The following is a 6,428-nucleotide window of genomic DNA, read 5'->3' on the forward strand; positions in this document are numbered from 1 at the left end:
CCAATAGAATCAAACACACTAATGAAAAATGATGGAGGAAGTACATCAAGGTGGCTTGAAGTCAGTTTCATTCGACCAAGCAGACACTGATGTCCTGTAAGGTAACAGGAGTAAAAGAGGACCAGGTATCAGAGGTAAGCAACGTGTCAGTGTGATACTGAGAGGATGGTGGAGAAATATTAGACCTGACAGCACCGACCTTATTAACAAAATAGTTTAAAAAGTCATTACAGTCAGATTTAGTATAGACTGGTACATGAGGAATATCAGGAGAGACAATACTCTGGGATTTTTCTTTTTTGAAGCTATTAAATTAGCAAAATATTCCGTTCTGGCATTTTTTATCATGTTGTTAAGTGAGGAAATTGATTCCTTGAGATGTACCCTATGGACCTCAAGCTTGGAAGCCTTCCATAAACGTTCTAATTTGCGACAATATCTCCTAAAATTTCGAATACTTTCATTTATCCAAGGACAGAAATTTGAAGAATGGACAACATTTAGTTTCAGAGGTGCCACCGTATCTAAAATAGATTTACATTGATTATTAAAAGACAAAATAAGTGAATCCATATCATTTTGAGCCATGCGAGGGTCAAACATGGAAGAAAACCTTCTAACAGCATCCTGGTTTATAATCCGCCTTTGAATCATCAATTTAGGAGGTGAAGGATCCACGTAAAATGACAAATTAAAGAATATGCAACTATGGTCACTCACATGGACGTCTTCCACACATACATCATATATATTTAAACCCAGGGAGAAAACAAGATCAAGAGTGTGGCCCTTCGTATGTGTGGGGCCAGAAACATGCTGCTTAAAGTTAAAAGACTCAGTGATAGTGATGAGCTCAGCAGCAGTGTTACAGGAAGCGTCATCAATATGAAGGTTTAAGTCTCCCAATATTACAACCTTCTCCAGTTTAATGATCGATGTCAGAAGGTCGTTAAATTCAGTTAGAAAGACCCCAGCAGGTCCAGGAGGTCGATAGATTAAAATACAATAAAAGGTTTTCAGAGAACCGACCTTCATCATCTGTGACTCAAATGAAGAGAAGAAGTCCGAAGTCACCAGTTTGCATATGAGTCTGTCCTGGTAAACAGCAGCAAGTCCTCCACCACGTCCTAAAAGACGCGGAGTTCCAATGACAGAACAGCCAGAAGGGCAGATTTCATTCAAGTGGACATAATCCTTATTTTGCTGCCACGTCTCAGTCAGACACATAAAACCTACATTACAAAAATGTAACATGACTGTTAGCATCACTTGTTTCATATACTGATAGTTCAGATTGTATTTATTAGAGAAACAGCCGCGGTGCTGTCAGCGCGCCTGCACAGACACTACGTACTGTAAATATTTCAAACCACAGACGAAGTCTCCACGTTTCGTTTTGTCTGCTCAGCAGTAGCTGTGTCTCACACACGTGTGCTACACTCTTCATGTTTGCGTTTGTTGTGAGTCGCTGTGCGTCAGTGGACACGACTGTATTTATTCATTAGTTTGCTATAAAGGCTGTCCCTGACCCTGCCTGCTTTCTGCACAGATGTAATTTATATAATATCCGTACGATAAAGCTGTAAGTGTTTCCTGCTTGTGTGTTTCTGTGGTGTCCTCACTGCTACATTAATGTCTAATCGTGCAAATCTAAAAACCGGACAGGTGCAGAAGCAGCGCGTCAGCTGGTTTCCTTGCTGACCGCAGGCACACAGACGTGAGGTCTTCCATCAGTCCGTGTCACGTTCTCATGTTTGACTGAAGTCTGTGTTATTGTCTCGGTTATTTGTGGATTGAGCGCCAAAGCTGAGGAGCCTCTCGAGCTCCCTGGCTTCTTTTTTAAAGGACGTCTTGTGTTCACACTACATCTTCAGAGGTGACACTAACGAGATGAAGACCGTGTTCAACACGCTGTTGTAAAAAGCTCTTCAGAAATAAACATTGTTTTGGCCTAAAGTGTTGATAACTCGAGTAACCATCAGGATGTGGAGCTGAAGACACAACAGACCTCACAGTGTAGCAGGTTTGTGTGCTGCCTGTTAAGGCTCCTACAGGCTTCGCAGACTTTGTCCTGCTGCATAAAATGTTTGTAGAGTTGTGATCTGCATCCTCAGAGGTAAACTCAAAGTACAGGCATGAAAAATGTTTTTGTGCGATGATTTGAAGCAGCTCTGCTCTTCTGGCTGCTGCTGTCTCGGGTGGACTCGTCACAGCTGTGCCAGACGAGTGAAGAGAAACTAGACTCTACCTGACAGACCAGAGAGGTTTAACAGTGTGTGGCTCCCTCTAGTGGATGTTGTGGAGTATTCTGTTGTCTTTGCTCCAAAGGTTTTTGTACAGAGTTTTGCTGTTTCCTGTCACTGTGGGCCGCAGAGCACAGTAGTACACAGCAGAGTCAGACAGCTGAAGCTTCTGGATCTTCAGAGGAACTGAATTTTCTGTTTTCTTGGCCTCAGCATCAAATCTGTCTTTTGGAAACTCCTGATCATTATCTTCTGTTCCTGAAGTGCCACGCAGTAAAACATACTTTGGAAAGTTGTTTATTTCTTGTTTGTACCAGAACAAATATGGATATTGATCAGATGTTTCATATCTACATCCAAGTGTAACTGTGTCTCCTTCAGCAGCAATGACATCTCCTTGTTCCTGGATCACTTTGTCTTCTCCTTTACACTCTGAGGAAGAACAGAACATGCAGAGGAAGAGATGGATCAATAAACATGATTAAAAACTCACCATTAATCAGACTCACACATTTATTTAAGCAGAGGAAACATGTTGATGTTTGTATCTCACCAAAGAAAAGAGCAGCAAGAATAATCCACAGCCAATGTTCCATCTGTACAACAAGGTTTAAATCAACAGGAGAAACTAGCTGATGTTCAACATTCAGTCTGAGAATTGTTCTCTTCACAGCAGCACTTATTATTGACACAATGGTTGAACACAGTGCAGAAGGAGAGCCCCGCCTACTGGATGATGTCGCCCTCTGTCTCCTCTTTGAGTCTGACTTCTCTCACTTCCTCTTCCTCCTGGTTCACAGACTGTTAGCAGCATTTGAATCACTGTGAGGAGGGAGGATGGAGCACTTTGCACTGTGTGCAAGGACAACGAGCCAAATGTTCTCCATCACTGAGCTCCTTAATGCTTCTCATGCTTAAAGTGAGATTCAGGGTCAGATATTTCTGCAGATTATTTGTGGTTTGTGTCTAACAATAACAGGAGGTTTAATAAGACACGATTACTCATGACTCATGTGTTTCAGTATAACAAACTGAGGAACTATATTTAAGCAGGAGTTTTCACTCAGGGGAGGCACGCAGCCATGAAATAAAGCAACACACACACACATTAGCTACATGCTTTATGGGATCAAAACAGAAAATTTACTTCCTTACGAAAAGAAATATAACATTTAAATCCAAAAATGAGTGTCTTGGTGGAAGTCCGTCGTGCCATCCAGTTTACATCCCCCAGATCTGCTAAAATCAAACCTTTTCATTCATGATATTTATGATAATCTCGTATTTACACAAACAAAATTGTGCTTCCTCTGCTGGAACTTCACCGTGTTACACCAGACGACAGAGCAGAGTGTGTTGTGGTGTGTGAGCTGTGGCAGCAACGATGCCTTCAGTTCAGTATCTGAGAGAGTTCATCAACGAGCGACTAACTGCTGCTGCTGAACAAATATTCTTGGAGTTTGAAAAAACGATCGTCCAGTACGAGGAAGAGATCGACCGTCAGCGCAGACTGCTGGATATCACCTGGAAACCCCAAATCAAGCTGCACAGGACAGGTGAGTGTCCCTCTGAGGGGGGGATGGGGCTCATGTAAAACTAGAGAATATTTTAGACACAGAGAATATTCACTGAAATATTAATAACCTGTTAGCAGAGACCGAACGAAATATGACGAAGTGTCAGGACCACATTAAGAAAAATATTATTGATCATTTAGAAGATGAAGTCTAAATGTGCCGGTTTCAGTTGTTGCTCCTGCTGCTGTACTCTCTATAAAATGCCTAAGAAACTGGCCCCCTGGTTCCTGGGACCCTTTTCCATTCAAGACGTCCTGAATCCTGTAACGGTCCGGCTGGCCCTTCCTCGCAGCATGAAGGTACATAATGTCTTTCATGTCCCCATGGTGCCCGCCCGGTCGACGAGTCAGTGAAACAAACTCATCAGCTGTCCTGTGATAAAACATCCATCCTCTTTACTGTACAAGGCTGTAACCATGACAACGACACATCTGTCCACGACCAGCTGTTTCATTTTCGACAAATCGGGCCTACTCTTCCTGTTGAGCAGACGCAGCTTCTGCAGCATCTCTTCAGCATCCTCGTGCTGATTGCCTCTCTGTGTTTATGAGCTGAAGACAAATCATTTCCTTCCTTTAACTAAAGCTGATTCTGAAGTACGAGCTCTCTGACTCAGAGGAAACAGGAAGTTCGCCTTCAAACAACAACTGTAATCTCCACATCTCAGCTTTTTCTCAAAATGATCAGTAACATATATTTTCCTTAATGTGGTCCTGGTACTCCATCATAGGACAGAGACTGGCCTCAAATATCTGTTGATGTCAAGTACTGATCTGAGACCAGTGTTAGTTGAAGAGACTGTAGTCATCACTGCGAGAGGAAGATGACAAACTAAAACTTAAAGAGTGTGTTCACGCTGTCCGTGTGATCTATTTGCAGAGGTGAGAAGTAATGAAGTACAAATACTTTGTTACTGTAGAAATCTGTATTTTACTCAAGTATTTATTTTTCTGACAGCGTTTTACTTTCTTTTTACTTTGCTAACATGTTGTAACAGGTCATTTCAACTTGACTTAGATCATGATTTCCTCCTGTCCGAAACCATAATTATGTTGGCTATTGATTCTGCCCCCGATGAATCACTACATATCTAGCTGGAGAGGCTCATGCATCACTGTGATCCTGGGAGCTGTATGGTCTGGAAAGTAGCCTTCATGAGGCGTGTTCAAGTGTGTGGATCCTCAGCATTGCAGACTGGTTTCTAGGATGTGCAGCATCACGTCACTGATGGGAAGCACTGCTAAATTAGGCATGTGTTGGCTATAACAGATACCTCAAAGTAGATCATAAGTGTACTTGGTAGTAGAGAATCTAAGGCCAGTGTTCACAAGGGTATTGGTGCCTGTCATGGGAGCAATCTAAAGACCCGCTGGTGGTCATGGTAAGGACTGAAGGGGGGTTTTCTTAGGGATGTCCTGAGGTAGCAGGTGGGAACTGAAGGGCTGTGGCTTTGGCAGATACAGAAGCAAAAGCTGAGGTGTGAGAAGAGTTTGGAGAGACCTTTTGGTCTGTTTAAAGCAGTTCAGGAGAGCTGTCTGCATTCAGCCAGGAAGTTGATGTAGACTGGGGTGTGTCCGGTGGTGGAGGGAGTCTTTGAGAAACTCCTGAACATAAATGTCCATTGTGAAGGCAACAAAGCACAAACCACAAGAGGGCACTCAAAGAATCCTTACCTCTGTACCACCTGTGGAAAAGATTTATTTACCCCTCACATTTGAAAGGTCGCATATGGAGTCACACAGGCAAGAAGTTGTGTTCATGTGTTGTGTGGGTTAGGAAGGAGATTGCAACCATGGATACAGCTACTTAGACTGTTTTAGCTTGAATTTACATATGAAATGACATAAAGACAAATCAATGGCAAGGAGTTCTGTCAAGGTCGCAGGCGAAAGAGGACCGAAAATGCGGAGCTCAGGTTAGCAGGGAGAAGATTGCGTTTATTTACAGTGTCCAAAAAAGGTGTCACAAACAGTTAAAGGTGCTAAAAGGTGTTCCAGTTAAATCCCCAAGTGCTCCTTCGTCTGTGCAATCCCGTGTGTGCGTAGTGCTTCCTGATCCTCCTCGCCGAGCCAAACTCCTAGGTGAGGAGAAAGCAAACACTGAGTTAGCAGAGCTCTTAAACCGACTATCAACTTCCCTTAAGTAACGAATGCAACCGGCTTGGAATAATAATCCAACATCGACTGTTGCCGCCCATCTTCCTTATATATCACAGCTCTAAGATGGAGGCTGATTAGAAGCAGCTGGCAGAGCGATCAAGTGCAGGTGAGGCTATAGCCGTGCGGAGGAGCTTCCGGGTGGAAGGCTGTCCGAGCCACGCCCTACCCGGAACCGCGAACTTCCATAAACAAACCCGAAGCTGGGAGAGAGGAGAAACCGGGAGAAGCTACACACAAAATTCCAGATCGCCCGGGGAAGACCGTCCGACCGTGACCAGTTCGCTGTTTTACAAGAATACAGTCTTGTGAAATCTGTTTTTACTTTACTGTATACACACACACACATGCACACTGTACACATAAACATTAGAAAGAGTCCTCAAGAAGACAAGGCGCTGGTGAGCCTTCTTGACCAGCTTGGAGCAGTTGGTCGTCCAGGTGAGATCCTC

Source organism: Haplochromis burtoni, unplaced genomic scaffold, assembly GCF_018398535.1.
Source record: "Haplochromis burtoni strain Fernald_Lab_line unplaced genomic scaffold, NCSU_Asbu1 Contig_1042, whole genome shotgun sequence".
Taxonomy (NCBI): domain Eukaryota; kingdom Metazoa; phylum Chordata; class Actinopteri; order Cichliformes; family Cichlidae; genus Haplochromis; species Haplochromis burtoni.